Source organism: Diceros bicornis, chromosome 34 (genome assembly GCF_020826845.1).
Source record: "Diceros bicornis minor isolate mBicDic1 chromosome 34, mDicBic1.mat.cur, whole genome shotgun sequence".
In the NCBI taxonomy this organism is placed as follows: Eukaryota; Metazoa; Chordata; class Mammalia; order Perissodactyla; family Rhinocerotidae; genus Diceros; species Diceros bicornis.
In genome coordinates, this window is record NC_080773.1 from 16,219,100 (window position 1) to 16,239,140 (window position 20,041).

A 20,041-nucleotide genomic window follows, 5' to 3' on the forward strand; every position below is an offset into this window, starting at 1 on the left:
TCTTGTGGCTTTGAGGCTAACTGACTGTGTGATGTTGAACAAATCATATAACTTACCTCAGATTTAATATCCACTCGCATAAAATGGAGCAGTTGGATTAGATCTCCATGGGTGTATGTGTACAGTGAGAGCTCCTCAGAGACAGCATCACCCCTTACTCCTCTCGGGAGCCACCACCTGGCAAATACCAGGCACACATGAGTTGCTCAAAGGTTCACTGAATGCATGTACGAATAAATGATGATTATTAGAGCAACATGAATCATGGAATCAATCAACAAATATTTCTGAATGTCTGCCAGTACACTATAGAGTGGGGAAACCAAATAACTGTGGTGGAATAATATTTTCTCCCCACTTTCTCATTGCCTCCTTCCAAGAGAGGGGCCTTTGTAAGTCAGAGAGACTGTGCTGGCACAAATATTGTTCTTGAGGTGGGCTCTAGTAGTTGTCAATATTAACAAGAGGAAAGTCTGTCTGTCTTGGGGTGTTTTATATCAATGCACCTGAGGGATCCAAAGCCCCTGGCATGGTACACAGGACCCGACACCCCACCCCAAGTCCATGGAGGGGAAAACCAGACAGAGTGAACTGACAGGGAGCCAGGACCCGTGGAAAGAAGAGGAGTAAACAGACTGGGGGACCTGGAGGAAGATCTGAGGAGGAGTTCCCTGATCCTGAGCAGCCTCGGAGTGGACTGATGGCAACTCAATGGAAAAAGAAAGCACCCCCTTCAGGTTCCATGAGTATGCGTGATCATTTATCAGCAAAATCTTCTTTCTGGTAATGCTTTCTAACAGATCTGCCCAAGTTAAGTGTTAAAAAACGTCATTCCATTCAACAAACATTTACAGAGTACTCCCAAAGTCCCAGGCCCTACATAAGTTCAGAAACACAAAAAAGAACAAAAACCAGCCCCTGCCCTCAAAATCCCCCCCAATTAGCTCCATGCTCCTTCTCTGCACTGCCCTCCTCACTGCCCTCCACCAACCCAAACCTACCCCACCCTCAAGTCCCAGCCCAAGTTCCACTGACCAGACTCTCCTGAGCTACCTGTGTCCATGGCAAACTCCTGCCACTTCTGAAATTAGGTTCCACTTATATCTCTAGATTTTAAGAAAGGCTCTAGTTACTCTCGAGCCTCCTGAGGACAGAGAACGTTGTTAGAATTTTCCAGAGAGAAGCCACATGAGTGGTTTGTATCAGACCAATCCCAAGCCTTCAACTCGAGGACAATCTCCACTGCCAAGTACAGTGCCTGGCCCCCTGCAGTGCTTTATAAACCTTGTGTAACAAAGTCTACAATCACCTCTCTAATGAGTCAACAAGCAGAGATAATCTGAAAAGTGAGAGGGTAAGAAGGATTAAACAAAAATCAAAAAAGGGGTGACTCATGCCTTGCCTCTTCACCCCCTTAGGTGAAAGAAAGTCACACCACCTGTTCTCACTTCTACCTGCAGGCTACCAGGGAGGACTTCCTTGTTAACCATCCCCTCAGTCCCCACAAATATCACCCTGCACTCATGCCCACCTCTCCTCTTCCTTTGGGCACGTTTCCTATTCCTAAAGTCTCTGGACTAGGAGTCAGGTTTAGTAAGTGCTGATGTTCTGTAACCTTAATGTTCACTCCAAATCATATTACCTCCTTCTTTTGCCCTGGGCTGTTTCCAAACAAGGTCTGGAACCAAGAGCCTCAGCAGCCTGGGCAAACACTCTAAAGGGCACCTTCCATCCTGTGGTTCCTGTTTCTCAAATCCTGCTTCTTGGACCAGAAGACCTGGGGGTCCTCCATCAACCCAGTTCCCTGTCCTTTAGGCTGGAGCCACTAAGACACAGCCACCTTCCTGACGAACAACAAGGAGGCCTGATGTGACCCACTGCTTCAGGGGCAGTGTTTTGGGCAAGAGAGAATAGTCTCTCCTCCTTGATCGTCTCTGATTCCCACCTCACGCGGCCACAAAATTGGAGGAAATTGTCAACAGAGTGAGGACAGGGCCACTTCCCAAACAACAACACTACTATAGCCAATATTGTGCCAAGATGGGAGCGGGAAGGACAGAGGAAAAACAAACCATGTCATCCTCTCTTCTGCCAAGACTTATACTCACTTTCCTGCCGATAATAAGCTAGACGGTGTCACTAAAAGTTATAAAGAAATTCAAATGGGCAAAAAGATCTGGGGAAGAAATCACAACACATTGCGGGGTAGGGAGGCGGGAAGGAGGAGGGGAGGGAACAAGTCTCGCTGCCAGGTTATCAGTCACCTTCTTATGTTCTTAAGAATGTTTCATTTCTGTTGTTTGGTCAGTTTCACCTCCCAGATTCCTGTAAAGCACATGGTCCAACCTGTTACCTAACAAGGTCAGAGTCACTTCACTGTTCTCTCCTCTAATGGGAACACTGGCCTGGGATTAATGCACAGACCAGCAAGCCAAGTACCGAGGCCTGAGCCATCTCGAGAAGTGGGCAGCCTTGAATTGGGAACCTTCTACACACTCTTCAAGCAACTTAGAGCAGCACCAACAGTCACTGCGAAAGTTCTAATCTCTTCCCTCCTTCTGTTGCTGCCACTTCTGTGGTCTCTAGCAGCCCAAACCCAGGTAAGTAAGATTCATTTTCTATAAAGGGGAACAAGGGGGGAGAAAACATGGCAAAAACACATGGATTAAAATGTAGCCCCTTTTAGCTACGGGGATTTGGGGCACATTAGCCTATCGCAGTGCCTGTTTCCTCATTGAGAAAAAGGAGAAAACTGTACTTACATCAAAGAGTATTGTGAGGGCCGGCCCCGTGGCTTAGCGGTTAAGTGCGCACGCTCCACTGCTGGCGGCCTGGGTTCGGATCCCGGGCGCGCACCGACGCACCGCTTCTCCGGCCACGCTGTGGCCGCGTCTCACATACAGCAACTAGAAGGATGTGCAACTATGACGTACAACAATCTACTGGGGCTTTGGAGGGAAAAAAAATAAATAAATAAAATCTTTAAAAAAAAAAAGAGTATTGTGCGAGTTAAATGAGATAGTGTATATGAAAATGTCTGAAACTGTAGCTGGCAATAAAATAAAATACTGGCACAACAAAGGTGTGCTCCCTTATCTTCTCTCCAACCCCTTTCCCAGAAAAGTAATGAATTTCCTCAAGGCCAACCTTGGTGGTAGTGGTATAAAGGTTTTGAAGGCAATTGACCCTCGTAGAAGATAAGGTAGTCCTTGCTTATATTCTTTATAGTGCACCAGACATGCCATCAACAATTTTTAATGCTATTTAATGATGACGTAACAAACCAGAAAAATCCTGTCACCAGATGGTATCCATATTGGAAGCTTTAGCCACACCAAGCTCAGTTGTAACAGCTCACATTTTGGGAAGCAGACCCTTGGTTAGGGGTTCCGAATGGGCTCCAGTTTCACTGCAGCTCAAGTGGCCCAGCCTTTAGCAAAACAACCATGCAGAAGATAGTTCATCACCATGTATGTTTCTCCTTGACAGAACCATCTCCTCAAGGGCTACTTTGAGGTGAAATAGCTTTGTTACATACTCACATCAACACAATGCTTAAAATCAGAAGTTCACCATTCTCCACCCCAATATCAAACCTCCCCTCCCTTGTAGAGAGAGCTCTCTGGAAGCTGCTGGGCCCCAAAGTCCTAGGGCCTACCCCACTCTTCTGGAAAGAAAGGCTTTTCTCCATCACTATGACAGACACCAAGGCTAGAGTCCTCAGCCTGGATTCAAAGCTCTAACCACATTCTGCCTTTCCACTCCTTTCCACTGCCTTCCCACACACTCCTCCAGTCACTAACCAATGCTCTATGCTTCACCTAAACCAGACTGTTGGCTCTTCCCTGAACAGGTCTTGTGCTTTCCCACAAGCTCTACTTTGTTCACACACCCAGCTCAAAACCACCTCTTCCCCACAGCCTCCCTTGCTTCCTCCCACGACCAGATATGAGCTCTCCCTCCTGCGGACGTTCTTAGCCCTAACTGGACTCTCTCTCTGCACTTATCATATTCTGCCTTATACTGAAGGTATTGCTGTGCCTCTCCTACCTCCATCCCCTGCCCTTCTACACTGTAGTCTCCTTGGTGGCACAATCTGGTGTATCATTTCCATAACCCTCACAATATCCAGCACAGCACTCGGTAAATATTTGCTACGTGAAAGAAAATAACTGCAGGTTTCTAAGTTGAAAACGTTGCTCTTGGAAAACTCTACACCCAGGATTGATAGCAGCTCTATTGACATGTGGGGCTGGATAATTCTTTGTTGTAGGGTGCCGTTCTGTGCAATGTAAGATATTTACCAGCATATGCATGGCCTCTACCCACTGGATACCAAGAGCAGCTTCTCCACAACCCCCCAACCCCCGTTAGGAGAGAGAAAAATCTCCTGGAGGGGGAAACCACTCCCCTGTTGAGAACCACTGGTCTCTATCAATAGTTCTCAAACCTGGCTACACGTTTAGAATTACCTAGATCTTTAGACTCAGCCTTGAAGTCAGGGGAACCTAGATCCAAATCCTGGCTCCTCCTCTTACTTTGCAACCCTGGACAAGTTGCTTAGCTTTTCAGAGCCTCAGTCTTATCAACTTAAAATTAATAAAATACCACTTAGCACACAGAACTGTTACGATGATTAAATGATCTATAATGTGCACTTAGTAAAGCTTCTAAATGCACTGAGTAGAGTTTCTAAGTAGCTCCTAGAGCATGAGGACAATGGACTGGGGAAAGCTCGCTGGGCCGCCAGGTGGCGCGATTACAAACCACATGGGATCCCAGGCTCAATTCCTGCAACACAGACGAAGTCTGGCTAGAGGAAATGACACCCTCTACCTACTCCCTAAAAACAAAATGTGATTTTTTTTTTTTGCTGAGGAAGATTAGCCCTGAGCTAACATCCATTGCCAATCCTCCTCTTTTTTTACTGAGGTAGAGTGGGCCTGGGCTAACATCCTGCCCACCTTTCTCTACTTTATATGTGAGACGCTGCCACAGCGTGGCTTGATAAGCCGTGCGTACATCCGCGTCCGGGATATGAACCTGTGAACCCCACGCCGCCCAAGCAGGGCATGCGAACTTAACCACTATGCCACCAGGCCGGCCCCAAAATGTGATCTAACTTTATCTCTTTAAATAACTACATTCATGCTCAATATGCTTTTCACAGGAGAGAGGGGAAAAATGGATGAGAATGTATGAGAATCTTAGGAAGTAAATTACTTATAATAATATAGTACTCCTTACTTATAATATTACTGATGAATTATAAAATTACTTATAATAATAGCTTACATATGTTAAGCTATCCTATGGGGCTGGCATTATTCTAAGCACTTCAGGCACATTACCTCACTGTGTCCTCACAGAAATCTAATGTATTTTTTAATTTTTAACTTTTCATTTTTCAGACTTAAAAAGTGTTGTAAAAGTATTCAGACTTGCAATATATCCTTCATTCAGTTTTTTTCAAACAATATCTTACATAACCATAATATGATTATCAAAACCAAGAAATGAGCATTGTTACAATACTATTAACTAATGTACAAGTATTCAAATTTTGCTAATTATCTCATTAACGTCCTTTTTCTGGTCTAGATTCCAACCCAGGATCCTACACTCAATAAAGTTATCATGTCCCCTTGGTCTCCTCCAATCTGGGGTAGTTTTTCAGCCTTCTTTGTCTTTCATGACCTCGACACTTGTGAAGAGTACCGGTCAGTTATTTTGTAGAACATCCCTCAGTTTGAGTTTCTCTGATACTTCCTCAAGTTCAGATTATGCATTTTTGGCAAAACAACTACAGAAGTGACATGTGCCTTCTCAGTGCATCACACCATAAGGCCCATGATATCCATAACTCTCATTACCAGTGACGTTAACTTTGAACACTTGGTCAAGGTGCTGTCGGCCAGGGTTCTCTACTGTAATGTTACTATTTTTCCCATTGTAATTAATAAGTATCTTGTGGAGAGGTACTCTGAGTCTATGCAAATAGCCTGTTTCTTCTCAGAGCACATTTGCCCATTAATTTTTGAAGTCCATTCATGATCCTTGCCTAGAAGAAGTATTACTATCGTATTAGCCAAATGGTGATTTTCTATTTCCATCATTCCTTCTATGTGTATTAGTTGGGATTTTACTCTAAGAAAGAGCTGCTCCTTCTCTCCCATTTATTTATTTATTCAATTATTTATTTACATAAGAAAAGACTCATGAATATTTGTGAATTATAATCCATTACTATTATTATTTATTATGCTGCTCAAATTGTCCCAAAATTGGCCATTGAGAGCTCATTCAACTTGGCTTCTTTGTCACTTTCACATATCATTTGTGTAGCAGTTCCTGGCTTTCCGACACCACGAGATGTTCCAGGCTCATCTTGTGCAAAATTTCCTGCCCTAGCCCTGGGATAGCCATTTTCCAAGGACACTTGGTTACTTTCATGAGAGAACCGCATTCACAGACCATATTGCCTAGTGGCAAAACCACTAGGTATTGCCCACTGCTACTAGGTGCTATTGCTTCTAGGCCCTCTAGTGGATAGAGCTAGGAAACAGATATATGCATACACACATTAATGTGCTATTACTAGCCCCATTTGACAAATTAGGTAAATGAGGCATAGAAAAGTTAAGCAACTTATCCAAAATCACAAGCTAATATGTAGTGCAACTGGAAAGTCAAAATAACGATAGATCTACCACAAGTCCTAATAAGTGGAAGTAACTTCTTTACACAAACACGTTAGCAGAAAGCAACAAGCCTAACATTCCAGCATAGACTCTCTCTTTGGGAAAAAACTAGAAATCCACAAAAATAACCATAATAACCATCATGTACTGGACACCTACTTGGGCACTGACTGCTGGACACCAACAGTAGCTCATTTATTCCTACCTCTACAAGGTGGATACAATTATCATCATTTTACAAATCAGAGAACCAAAGACCAAAGAAGCTAAGTGACTTGTCCAAGACTACAGAGTTAAGTGACAGAATAAGTAGGTGAGCCCAGGTCTGTCTGGGTATAAAGTGCTTATTCCACTGTATCAGTACTTTCACATTTGATTTTAGGCAGAACACACATTAGCTTTTACTTTAATAGTTATATGTTTATTAGAATGCACGTTAGGAAAAAATCTAAGCGTGTATCAAACCCATAATCTCACAGATAATATTGCATAGGATGAGCCTGTTTTGTAAATTAAATTTATTTAAAGAAAAGGTACAAAGTAAATAACAGTAGAAGTGTTACAAGCTATAGCAAAAATCATAAAGGTGGTCCTTACGTGTCCGAGGGCTGGGAGACATTAGACTATAGTAACGTGCAGCTTCATTGTCAGTAACACCAGGAAATTAGGGTTATCAGAGCTGCAGAAAGAAAAACAGACTAAGAATCTTGGACCTGGGCTTTAGCTTCAGATGTGTCACCATCACCTTTGGGAACTTGGGCATTTCATTTGCTCTCTTTTGGCCTCAGTTTTCTCATCTGAAAAAAAAAACAGAGATAGTGATTTAGTTAATTAGTAGAACCCTTTTAAATGCAATTTAGTAATGATATCAAGCAACACAAAGCTGTTCTTATCTTTTGACCCACTAATTCCACTCTGGGAATCTTGACCAAGACAATTAATCCAACATTTGGAAAACAATTATAAGGACAAAGAAATTTATCAATACCCAGAAATAAAACAATCTAAATATTCAGCAATGGAAGAACAATTAAATAATTTAAAGCACATATACTCGGGAGTGTTATGCAATCATTAAAAATGTTACAAAGACAACATAGCAACAAGCTTATAAAGTGAACAAAAAGAAATTTGTTCACACGCTATGGTTATCACTATACAGAGAAAATCATATGCAGGAAATACGCCAAAATATTAACAGTTGGTAACCCTAAAGATTTCTTTATTTGTACTTCCCATATTTTCTCTAACATAACTACATTACATTTAGAGTGAAAAAAACCTCTCAACGAAGGGATTCAACTAAACAATCTCCAAGACCCCTTCTGGCTCTAATATTCTGTGGCTTTCCTCTGGAACTAGGAGTAGAGGTTAGGTGAGAGTAAACTATTAGAACAGTTGGGATGGCAGGGGCTATGTATGCCTGTTTAAATTACTTTAACAGCATTCAAAAACCCCATGAGAATATTTGGAAACTAGCACTCGGGGAAATATGCAACACCCTCCATCTGTGTGGCAGAAAGGGCACAAGTCTGGAAAATAGGAGACCTAGATTGAACCAGATGATCTCTGAGGGCCATCTCTAGATCAACTGTCCATCCGCTTACTAAACAAACATTTACCAAGTGCCTACCATGGGTCAGGAACCATGTAGCTGAATGACTACTGAGCCACTGATTCAGAATCTAATAAGGGAGAAACACTTTTAGTTTGTCAAGGCTGACATAACAAAATACTACAGACTGCATGGCTTAAACAGCAAAAATTCTATTTTCTCACAGTTCTTGAGGCCAGATGTGCAAGATCAAGGTGTCAGCCGTTTGGATTCTTCTGAGGCTTCTCTCCTTGGCTTGCAGATAGCTACCTACTTGCCATACCCTCACATGATCTTTCCTCTGAGAACCTATGTCCCTGGTGTCCCTGATGTCTCTTTGTGTGTCCAAATCTCTTCTTCTTATAAGGACTCCAGTCAGATTGGATCAGGGCCCACCATAACGGCCTCATTTTAACTCAATCACCTCTTTAAATGCCCTATATCCAAATACAGTCATTCTGAGGTATTAGGAGTTAGGGCTTCAGGAGGAATTTGGGGGGACACAAGTCAGTCCACACAGATCTCAAACAACAAACCATAAGTATAACTGTGCAATAATAGAAGAGGAACCACGTGTAGGCTGACAGGAAATATCAGAAACTACTATAAAGAGGAAGCATCATCTGGGCCCAATTCTAGCTCCAGAATCTCAAGTCTACAAACCATCATCATTGATTGTCATAAAAATATTTTAGGTACCCCAAAAGGAGAATAAGACAGCATCAGGTGATAAGACAGACTTGAATAGAGGCCAAAAGAGGAATGGATTTGTTTCAGAGGAACAAAAGTAAATACCATCCTCTTATACTTGAACTGAGATTATGGATTCAAACACAGCAAATGTGGAGGTCAGGTGAAGACCCTGACTGGTTTATGGGATAATCTACTCCTTGCTCTCATTCCTTAAGTCATGAGGATTCTAATATGCGTGTTGGAGGGGTGGGGAGTAAGATCTTGATTGACCCCCACCTTTTGTCCTCTCTTCCATCCAGAAGCCATTCTGTCTCCTCCTACCTCCAGCTAAGCTTTTCTCTAGGCCAGATTTTAAACCTCAATTTCTTATCCATTTAAAATACTCCTCTCTGCAAGAGATCCCCAGATCCCCGAGCAAAAAATGAAGAGAAATGGAACTTCACTGACATAGACAACGCAATGCTGGGGGGCCATTTCTGTTGGTCCCCTCCCTTCCTGGTGCCTGGAAGTAACCTGTTTCCTTCTGACAGGGGTCACCAGAGCCATAGGGACCAATGCCAGGCTTCTGGGAGGTGGCTCCAGGCAGGTGGCCAAGATTGTGAGTGCAAAGGTCAGTAACTCAGCATCAACAACAGCAATGCACCATCATGATCCCAACACTCTCCCTTGAGTCCCTCTGAGACCAGTGCAGATGTCATCTGAGCTGATCTCACCCCTTCCCCTCTCCATCAGCCCACCACATGCAGCACCAATGCTTATTTTCTTCCTGAGTCTTAGGCAAACGCTGGACTCCTCCAAGGTCCAGGGGAGAGCTGGCTGAATCTCTGGCTGCCCCTCCCCCTGACCCTTTCCTCCAAGAACTCAGGGCTGCCTTCCAAAAGCTTCCTGGATCTTATTCTCCACCTTATTTACTCACACGTGAGACTGAAATCGGAGAGGCAAAATGACTTTCCAAAGGTAAAGCAACCACTAAACGGCAGACATCTACATCTTATTTCTGATGTTTTGGTCTCTCTAATGATATCCTGATGCCCCCTCCAAACCTGCCACTAAATTCTTGCCAACACAGCTCAGGCAAAACAACTCAGAAGTCCTGGTACTCATATAACTGGATACCTCCACTGCTTTCTGTTGCCCCTTTTCCCTATCTCACTAAAGTAGGAAAAAAAACCTGAAAGGCAAGAAAGATGGCAAGTAAAGCCCTGCCATACTCTCTACTCTCAAACATATTAACCTTCCTGCCTAAGAGCAATGCCATTATTTCAGATTGGTTCCTGAGAGCCCCTAAAGAAAACTCATGACAGTGCCTGGCCTCCCAAAGAATCAGTGTCCCTGTGATCATTTCAAGGGCAATGTGAAGAAAACCAGTACGTTTCAAAAGAATGACCTTCCTTAAACCAGAGTCCAGCTGTGGAATCAACCAGGGAAGAAGCAGGGGTTGAGAACAGACAAGAGAAGTGAAATGAAGACCAGGAGAAGCACACATCTCAGCCTTTTCTACTCAGTGTCCACTCCTGGGGAAATAGGAAAAGGAAGAAAAGCAGGACACAATTCTCCTAATATCAGAAAGGGTTAACTAAATTTGTAGATTTTAGAGCCCCATTGCTTAACAAAGTGGAGGGAGATGGGGCTGTTGGGGACCTGGTCATTGATCTCTGAAGATGATACCAGTGTCAGTGTCAAGCAGAATTTGATTTCTCCCTAGTCCAGCAGTTTTCAAATGTCATATGAAAAAGTAAATTGGCAAATGTTAAACTCATTGATATTATGATATTATTAAGAATGGGATAAATCAGGATTCTTATCACTGTTGATGGAAGTAAAATACAATTTAGTAGTACCTATCAAAAATTTAAATGTGTGTACCTTTTAACGCAGTAATCTCACTTCAAGAAATCTCTAGGTGCCGGCCCCGTGGCGTAGCGGTTAAGTGCACACACTCCGCTGCTGATGGCCTGGGTTCAGATCCTGGGCGCACACCAAAGCACCACTTGTCATGCCAAGCTGTGGCAGTGTCCCATATAAAGTGGAGGAAGATGGGCACAGATGTTAGCCCAGGGCCAGTCTTCCTCAGCAAAAAGAGGAGGATTGGCATGGATGTTAGCTCAGTCAGGGCTGATCTTTCTCACAAAAAACAACAAAAAAAAGAAATTTCTAGTACAGAATACTAGTATGCATACTCACAGATATACGTACAAGAATGTTAATTATAATAGTATTTGTATTAACAAATAAACAGAAATAAAAAATGTTTATAAAAATAAATCGGGCAATTCTTTAGTTGTCAAAAACAATGAGGTAAATCATTATGTGTTGACCAGAAAGATATCAACAATACATCAAGTGAAAAAAAGATACAGAGACCCCTACTTCATACTCTTCACGAAAATAAATTTCAGGTGGATTAAAGATCTAAATTTGAAAGATAAATTATAAGGGAATATAGGAGAATATATTCATGACATTGTGGTACGAAAGGACTTCTTAAACAAGGTATAAAAAGTAAAAGCCATAAAAGAAAAGATTAATAAATCTGACTTCATTGAAATTAAGAAATTTTGGTCAACAAAAGAATAAAATAACAATCTAAAAGTAGGAGATGATATCTGCAACATATAAAATTGACAAAGGATTAATATTCAGAATATAAAAAGTATTCCTATAGATCAGTGAAAGGAAGGCAGACAACACAACAGACAAACAGTCAAAAGACTTGAATAGGCAATGGGGAGACAAGGAAATCCAAATAGCTAATCAACATATGAAATGGCACTCAACCTTACCGGTAAGTGGGAAAATGAGAATTAAAACCAAATAGATATCACTATACATCATCAGATTGGCAAAATTTTAAACTTTGACAATACCAAGTGTTGGCAAAGAGTAGGACAGAGAAACTCTCATATCCTGCTAATGGGAGTGTAAACTGGTAAATAACTTTGAAAAAGTGCTGGCAGTTATCTGTGAAAGTTTAAGCTCCATGACCAAGAAATTCTACTCTTAGGTATACACTCAAAAGGAATACAGGCTTATATACACCGGGAGACACGTACAAAAATTTCATAGCAGCATTGCTCATAACTACCCCAAACTGAAAACTGATCAATGAATGAATAAATGGTGGTGCATTCAAATATTACATATGGGGGAGAATTAACAAACACTTAACAATGTAAATGAATCTTATAAATATAATGTTGAGGAAAAAAAACAAGACATGAGAGAATAGCTATAGTATGATTTCATAAAGTTCAAAAGCAGGCAAAATTAACTAAATTATTTAGGAATACATAAGTAAGTGGTAAAACAACAAATAAAAGAAAGTAAATGCTTACTATAAGAGTCAAGATTACCTCTGTGAGGAGGAGAGGAGGGTTGGTGATCAGAAAATGGGGGGGGGGGGTGCTGGCAATATCCTATTTCTAGGCCTGGGTAGTTGTTTCATGAATATCTGCTTTATAACTATTTATTGTTTTTTTGTTTTTGTTTTTTGTGTGTGTGTGAGGAAGATCAGCCCTGAGCTAACATCCATGCTAATCCTCCTCTTTTTGCTGAGGAAGACCGGCTCTGAGCTAACACCTATTGCCAATCCTCCTCCTTTTTTTTTGTTTCCCCAAAGCCCCAGTAGATAGTTGTATGGCATAGTTGCACATCCTTCTAGTTGCTGTATGTGGGACGCGGCCTCAGCATGGCCGGAGAAGCCGTGCATCGGTGCGCGCCCAGGATCCAAACCTGGGCCGCCAGTAGCAGAGCGCCCGCACTTAAACGCTAAGCCACAGGGCTGGCCCTATAACTATTTATTGAACTGCACATATGAGCTTTTATGGACCCCTATAGATGTATAATATTTTGAATACAAGATTTAAGGTGTAGAGCAAAGAATATGTATAGCATAATCTCATTTTTGTTTTCTAAAGAGAACTATTATGTTTACATACAAAAAGATGTGGAAGACTATGCAGCAAACTATTAACAGTAGTTAGCTCTGGAGAGTGAGGATTGGAGGTTGGGGTGGAAAAACGTCCTTTTAGTTTTTTGGTTTTTGTTTTTTTTTCTTCAGGGAAAGATTCGCCCTGAAGTAACATCTGTTGCCAATCGTCTTTTTGTCTTTTCCTCCCCAAGCCCCAGTACATGGTTGTATATACAACAGTTGTAAGTCATTCTAGTTCTTCTATGTGAGCCGCTACCACAACATGGCAACTGACAGACACGTGGTATGGTTCTGTGACACGGAAGTGAACCTGGGCAGCCAAAGCGGTGAGCACTGAACTTTAACCACTAGGCCATCAGGGATGGCTCCACCCTTTTAGTTTTTACTGGATATATTTTTTTACTTTAATTTTTTTCCACTGGATGAGTCTTACTTTATAATTTTAAAAGCTCTTGTAAAAGTTAAATTTTTTAAATGTTTTTAACACTAGTCTCTACCCTTTATTTTCACCCTAGGGCACCAAAGGAACCACAGGAAGTCAAACAAGCACTCCAGAGGCTGCCAGCAATTTCTCAAACGATGTCAGCTAGCAAGCTTTGCTCTGCCTTCATAGGAGCTTTTAGCCCACTCTCCCAATGAAACATTCTCAGTCAAGAAGGCAGTGAGTGCACCGAGAGGATGCTCTTCTCCCACCTCAAGCTCCTGCCCCTGTCTCCACTCCAGGGATCTCAAAAAGCATTTTCCCCAAGATTATTACTCCCTCTAGTGCCTTCTTCTCTCCTCAGTCTTTTCCTGTACCCTCCTCTTACCCAGGCTTAAGCTTAATTACCTGAAAGAAACCAGGAAGTTCCAGTTTCCCAGCTTGTCTCAACAACCTGAAATACAACCAGGAGAGTAGTGAACAGAAGTCAATAAATATTTTTAAGTGTAATAGGTCAAAATCATTTCTTTCAAATGGGGTCTGGCAACTAACACTCAATCCAGATTATCCACTTTACCCTGTTCACTCCTAACCCTACCCAGATTCTACACACACTTCTCCCCACACCACCCTCACTCTCTCTCCCTCCACTGCCCAACTTTCTATTCTTTTACTCATTCAACAACACTTTCTGGGGTAAGAGCTAGGTGGGCAAAGAAAGCAAGTAGAGCAATGAATCAGACAAGGTCTTATTAAAGATAATATAGTTTTAAAAAAACAACAACCTGGCACAGTTTCCTAGTACATTAGAACGCCTTCAGTAGTTATGATTATCATCATCATCATCATCATTAATGGTCATTGTACTTTATGAGTTTCCAAGGTAGTACAGAAGACATACATGCAGAACCATAGTTCAAAGCTACAGAGTTGGTGTGGAAGATTTCAAACACCACTGACAAGGGCTTCAAGCTGTAAAAATGGGATGAAAGCATTATTTTTAACATGAGAGTGAAATGATCAAAGCAACAATATAAAGAAATTAAACTGGCAACCATTGGAAATAATAAATAAACAAGAAAAGATTATTACAACACTACAGAGACCGCCTCCCCCTCTGACCCTTTCCTCAAACATCAGAAGGGGAGGAAAAAAATGGAACACTCATCCAGAATTTTGCTTCTGTCACCCCAGATGAAACAGAGGACTAGGTTGGGATGCTTGCCTTAGAAGAAAAAACATTTTAACTGAGTGGGGAGTGCGGTGGGGCCCTGTTTATGACACAAGAGGACAAGCCCCTCCCCTATGGTAGGAGAGTGCTGGGCACACAGCCTCCTCTTGTTCCCACTCCCTCTTCGCAGAGCAGGAGGCACAGAAGTGCATCACTTGGCACAGGAGTTGGGGTCAGCAGTGGTCGGTCCACTTTCCAAGCACCTTAAAAAGGAAGACCAGGGATGTCAAGAGGAAGGAGTGGAACCCAAAGGGAGGTGCCATTATGAGCAATCAATGAGGGGTCTGTGACAAGGGAGGTGTGGGGATGGGGGCAGAAGGAGGAAGCCTGGGAGATCAACATCTCCCTTGAGGCAAATAACAACAGTGGAGCCAGGTGTTGAGTCAATATCTAGCCCTGACTGGGAACCTGAGCCACACCAGACACCAGTCACCCAGCTAGAGCCTGGGCCAGAAAAGGCACCCACAGCCCAGCCAACACCTAAGACTCAGCAGCGACTCAATACCCAACAGGAGCCCGCTTCACAGCAAAGACCTCTCACTCAGAAGGAGGCCCTTGCCCAACAGAAAGCTGAATCCCAGCAGGAACCTTGAACCCAAAAAAATCTGCTTTGCAGCAGGAATTTCTTGCCCCACAGGAGCCTGCACCACAGCAATCACCTCCCACCCAAAGGATGCCCTTCACTCAACAGGAAGCTACCTCAAAGCAGAGACGGGGGCCAGGAATAGAATCTAGAAGTCAACAGGAACAAGAATTGAAAGAGGCATATCCCAGCCAGGGCATGGCCAGTAGAGGCACCTCTAGCTCAACAAGAAGCTGGATCAACACCTCCAGCCCAGCCTAGACCTGGACCCCAAAATGGATCACCTGCCCAGACTGAATCTACCTCTCAAGAGAGACCAGGACACTCAGACCCTACAGCCCGGCAAGCAGCTCCAGCCCAGGGAGCCAAATCTCAGCAGGGATGTCTGACAGACTGGATATTTCTATCAGACCTGCACCAACTGTCCTCACAGCAACCGGCACCAGAGTAGAAGACATGTTTTGAGTGGGTCACAGATCCAGACTCAGAATCAGATTTTGGGTCTCCATCAGGGACCAATTCACCAGCCACCACGGGTGGGACAGTGGCCCAAGGAATGAAGCTGGACTTCAAGGGCAAGCCTGGTTATGGAGTGATGTCAGGACATGGTGGGACATCAGCACACGGGAAGAACAGCCAGCCAGAATCACAGACACTACCGGGACACAGGTGAGTCTGAGCCTGGGGGACCAGGAGCCTCCCAGGGACGGTCATTCATTCAGTCAGGGGTACTAAGGACCTCCAGTATGTCAGTTCGCTTAGGTGATCCCTCCACAGTCCTGCCAGACAAAGATCCCCAGCCCCATTGGATGGATGAGGAAGCTGAGGCCTAGAGAAGAGGAGGCTGTACCTGAGGCTGAGCAGTTAAGGAGCAGCGAAGCCAGGATCCCAGCCAGGGTGGGACATCTTCCCCTGCACCAGGCTGCCCCCCATGGAGGATTGGGGGGAAATCACAGAGAGGTGGGAAAGGGCTCTGGGCTAGGGGCCAGGAAACCTAAGTCCATGTCGACTTAGGATCCTGAGCTCCCAGGAAAGGCACTTGCTCCCCGCCAGGCTGCCCCCTCAGGGGAGTCCCATGCCAGCCAGGAGTCATGGCCTTGGGGGTGTTCTCAGGAAGGGGAGCCTGGGAGAGCGGCTGTGGGGTCGCCAAAGTCCCGGGCAAGGTCGCGGCTGGATGGAGAGTTGGGGGAGCGGAAGGGGAGGGTGACGGGCCCAAGACTCCGCGGGCCGCCAGCACTCCCCCTCCTCCTCCGAAGCAGGCCGTGGGCCCCGGGGTGCAGCTCCAGCTCCGCTCAGGCCCCGACCCTCCTTCTCTAGACTCACAAGCCCCGCCATGCAGAGGGCAGGCGCCCGAGTTTCACCCGCGGAATGAGGGGTCCCTGTTGAAGGGGCCTGAGGGAAAACAGTGCAGCCCAATCCAGAAGCTGCGGGCGCTGTAGGGCCGCTGATCCGCAGGCCGGCAACGCTGGTCTCGGCCGAGGCCTGTGCCTCCCGGAAGGGCTGGGCGTCTCTCTCGGGGCTGAGGAGAAGACGGGAGCGGGTGTCTCTCTGGGCTGGTCGCCCGCTTTGGGAGGGCGGGGAGGAGGGTTAGGAGGGAAAGAGAGGGTCCCACGTTTGCGTTTTCCGGCACTTACGATGAAGAGCTGTTTCTCTAGGCTTCCAGAACCCAGTCTCCAGGGACGCCCTCGCTCGCCAAGGCGCCGCGCCACACGAGGCCGCCTCTCTCCAAGAGCTCGAGGCAGTTGACTGTGTGCGCATGCGCGAGCCTCAAACCTCCTGTTTCCCGCCTTTTCCCAGGCACGCACCCCTCCCTCTACTGCCGCACCTCCCAGCTGGCCGGCCCTGGGGTGGGGCTAGTGTGCAGACATCGAGCTTTCTCCTTCCTTCTCCCTTCCATTCTCAGGGAGAGTAAGAGAGCAGAGAAAAGAACCCCAAGGAACAGCGATAAGAGGACTAGGAGACAAAGTGTGGGAGAAAGAAAGCAGGTCTTCCTCCTCCAGTGCTGCCACCCCGCTCCGCCCCTCCCCCTTTGAATTGCCCAGCTCTCCGGATCCGTCTGGCAGGTCAGGTGGCATTGTAGGGAATCCCTTCGCGGGAAGGTGAGTGCGAATGTGAGGCTAACCGCCAGGACGTGAAAACATCTATGCTTCCCTCCGCAGTGACCCCCCGCGAGACTCCCCACTAGTCCTGCCCCAGGGACGCTTTTCCTCGCCTCCAGGGCAGCATTTTTGTTGCTCTGGGGCCCTTCCATGCGTGGGTGGGCGGGGCCAGGCCATAGGCCCTGACTGTTGGGGGCGGGGCCCGGCAGTGGAGTGAGCACCGGATTGCTCCGGGGGCGGGACCCAGAGAGGAGCGAGTCCAGGATTGCATGGTAGTGGGGCCCGGCCGTGGAGTGTAGCAAGGACTGGCCTTGAGGCGGCGCCTGGCGGCTGGAATTGGCCCCCGCGGGGGGATCTCAGAGAGTTGATGGAGTCCACCAGGAAAAGAGGGCCCGCCTCAGCCAGGAGCAGGTAAGAAGCGGAGAAGCACAGGCAGCCCCCTCCCCAGGACCCACCCTCAGCCGCCCTCCCCCCTCTCACTGCTCACACCCGCCCCCCATCTGAGTACATCCGCTGGGGGGTGTGTGGCCTATGCAGGCCGCCCCAGCCTCACCCGCCTCTTCCCCACTCACCCATAAGGCAGTGAGGAGCGCAGCAGCCTGGCGAAATCCCAGGGTCCGCGGAGCCTGGAGCTGTGGCCACGCCCCCAGCAGGTACCCCGCTCCCGGTCCCTGGTGGTGCACGTCCATGGCGGCGGCTTCGTGGCCCAGACCTCCAAATCCCATGAGCCCTACCTCAAGAGCTGGGCCCAGGAGCTGGGTGCCCCCATCCTCTCCATTGACTGCTCTCTGGACCCCGGGGACGCTTACCCTGCGCGCTGCAGGTGTGCTTCTACCCCTACTGCTGTGCCGTCAAGGGCTGAGCCCTCCTCGGTGAGCCCCAGCCCCTCACTGCTGCCGGCTCCGGGATCCTGCCCCAGCAGGCTTCAGTCCTCACCCCGTACTGCAAGGGGAGTGAGCCATCTAGTGGCTCAAGACTCAGTCTCTCACTCCAGCCTCTCCTTCCATCTCCTACCACCTAGCCCTCTGCCCCCTGTTCGCCCCCGACCCCGCTCTTCCATCGCTGCCTCAGCGCTTTCCCCCACTGCCCCACTGCTCGCTCGACCTTCCCTCTCAACCATTTCCTCCTCCTGCCTCCTGCTCCCCCACTTTAGCACTGATGCTCCATCCCCTCCACCTCTCTATCTCCTCTGACCTTTTCTTTCCTCCTCCCCTTACTCCACCCCCTGCTGTCCTGCACTGGCCCAGCTCCAGCCTATTCTTCCAGCTCCTCTGACCTCCCACTTCCAGCATCTTGGGAGCACAGAACACTGTTGGGCCACGCCTCAGGGCACAGGGCCCATGGCCCTTCTGTGCTGTCAGCCTGAACCCTGGCCTTCCATCTCCTGGCCTCAGATGCCCCTCCCTCCTGAAATGAGCCCTTGGTCTCTCCTTTCCCACGCCTGTCCTCCTTGCTTCTGACCTCCAGCCTCCCAAGCTTCCCCAGAGCTTCCTGATGTCCGGGCATTTCCATGTCCTAAGTCAGCCTGATCCTCTGACCACTGTCCTCAAATGGGTCCAAAACCCTGCCTCAGTTTACCAGTCTGTAAAATTGCAGTTGGCTAGACCTTGGGCTTGGGGCCCCCATGCCCCACCTCTGAGAGCCCAGGGCTCCTGGCCCAGAGCTTGAGTTGCTCCCTGCCAAGATTGACCAAGGGCTGCTCCAAATCAACAGGTAAGCGGATATACCTCACAGGGAACAGTGCAGGCGGGAACCTCTGCTTCACCGTGTCCCTTCGGGCAGCAGACTATGGGGTGTGGGTGCCAGATGGCATCATAGCAGCCTACTTTGCCACAATGCTGCAGTCTACAGCCTCTCCTTCCTGCCTTCTGAGCCTCATGGACCCCCTATTGCCCCTCGGCGTGCTCTCCAAGTGTGTCAGCACCTTTACTGGTAAGGCCCACACCCACAGAGCTGGGGGCCTGGGGGTGCTTGGATGCCTGGGTCCTGCAGGGACAGGGGCTAGAGCCCAGGCTCCTGGGTCTGAGGGAAGAGGGGCTGAGGAGAGGAATCTGAGATTCCTTGTTCCTGCTGAAGCGATCAGATATTCTTGGGTCCTTGGGGGCACAGATGCCTGAAGTTCTGGGTGTTGAGAAGGGACCCAGAAAGAAAAGACACCAACTCAGCCCCTCACATACATTCCACTCAGAGTGGTGAGGAGACAGAGGACCACTCTGACTCAGACAAGAAGGCGCTAGGCATGACGGGGCTGGTGTGGCAGGACACAGCCCTGCTCTTCTGAGACTTGCACCAGCGTGCCTCCTATGGCTCAACTCCTTCCTGGAGCTGAGCAGGCACAGGTCTCACAGGAACTCGGTGCCCACGGCAGGTGAGTGAAGCCCGCCCCTCACACACCCATCCAGGGTGGCCGGGAGGGACAGCCTGCCACACCAGAAGTCCTGGGGGAGGATAGGAGGCATGCCCTGGGCACTCAGGGAAGCAGAGATCACCTTCCTCGTTCTGCCCCGTATCTGTCCTGGTCCCTGCCACACAGCCTTGATTTGCTGCCACGGTCCATGTCTGCAAACTCCAGGACTTCGGGTCCCCCAGGTCATCTTGGAGTCCCAGGAATTGTAGGATTTAGCTGTCCAAACAGCCTCTCCCAGAAAGGCACCCTGGGAAATGACTCAGAAGGCCTGCCACATGTCATGATTTTCAGTCCCAAAAGTGCCACTCAAATCGCTTGGGCCCTCAGGTAGGAGTCCAGTCCTCCTAAATTCTTTCCAGACTCTTAACTGAGGCCCGTGGG

General features: G+C 46.9%; 2 pseudogenes; both read left to right on the forward strand.

Annotated features, from left to right (window-relative positions):
• Positions 1–2,414: 2,414 nt before the first annotated feature.
• Positions 2,415–13,532, forward strand: LOC131397993 (C-X-C motif chemokine 17-like; annotated as a pseudogene).
• A 3,957-nt stretch (positions 13,533–17,489) lies between these two features.
• On the forward strand, positions 17,490–19,644 carry LOC131396899 (hormone-sensitive lipase-like; annotated as a pseudogene).
• Positions 19,645–20,041: the final 397 nt, after the last annotated feature.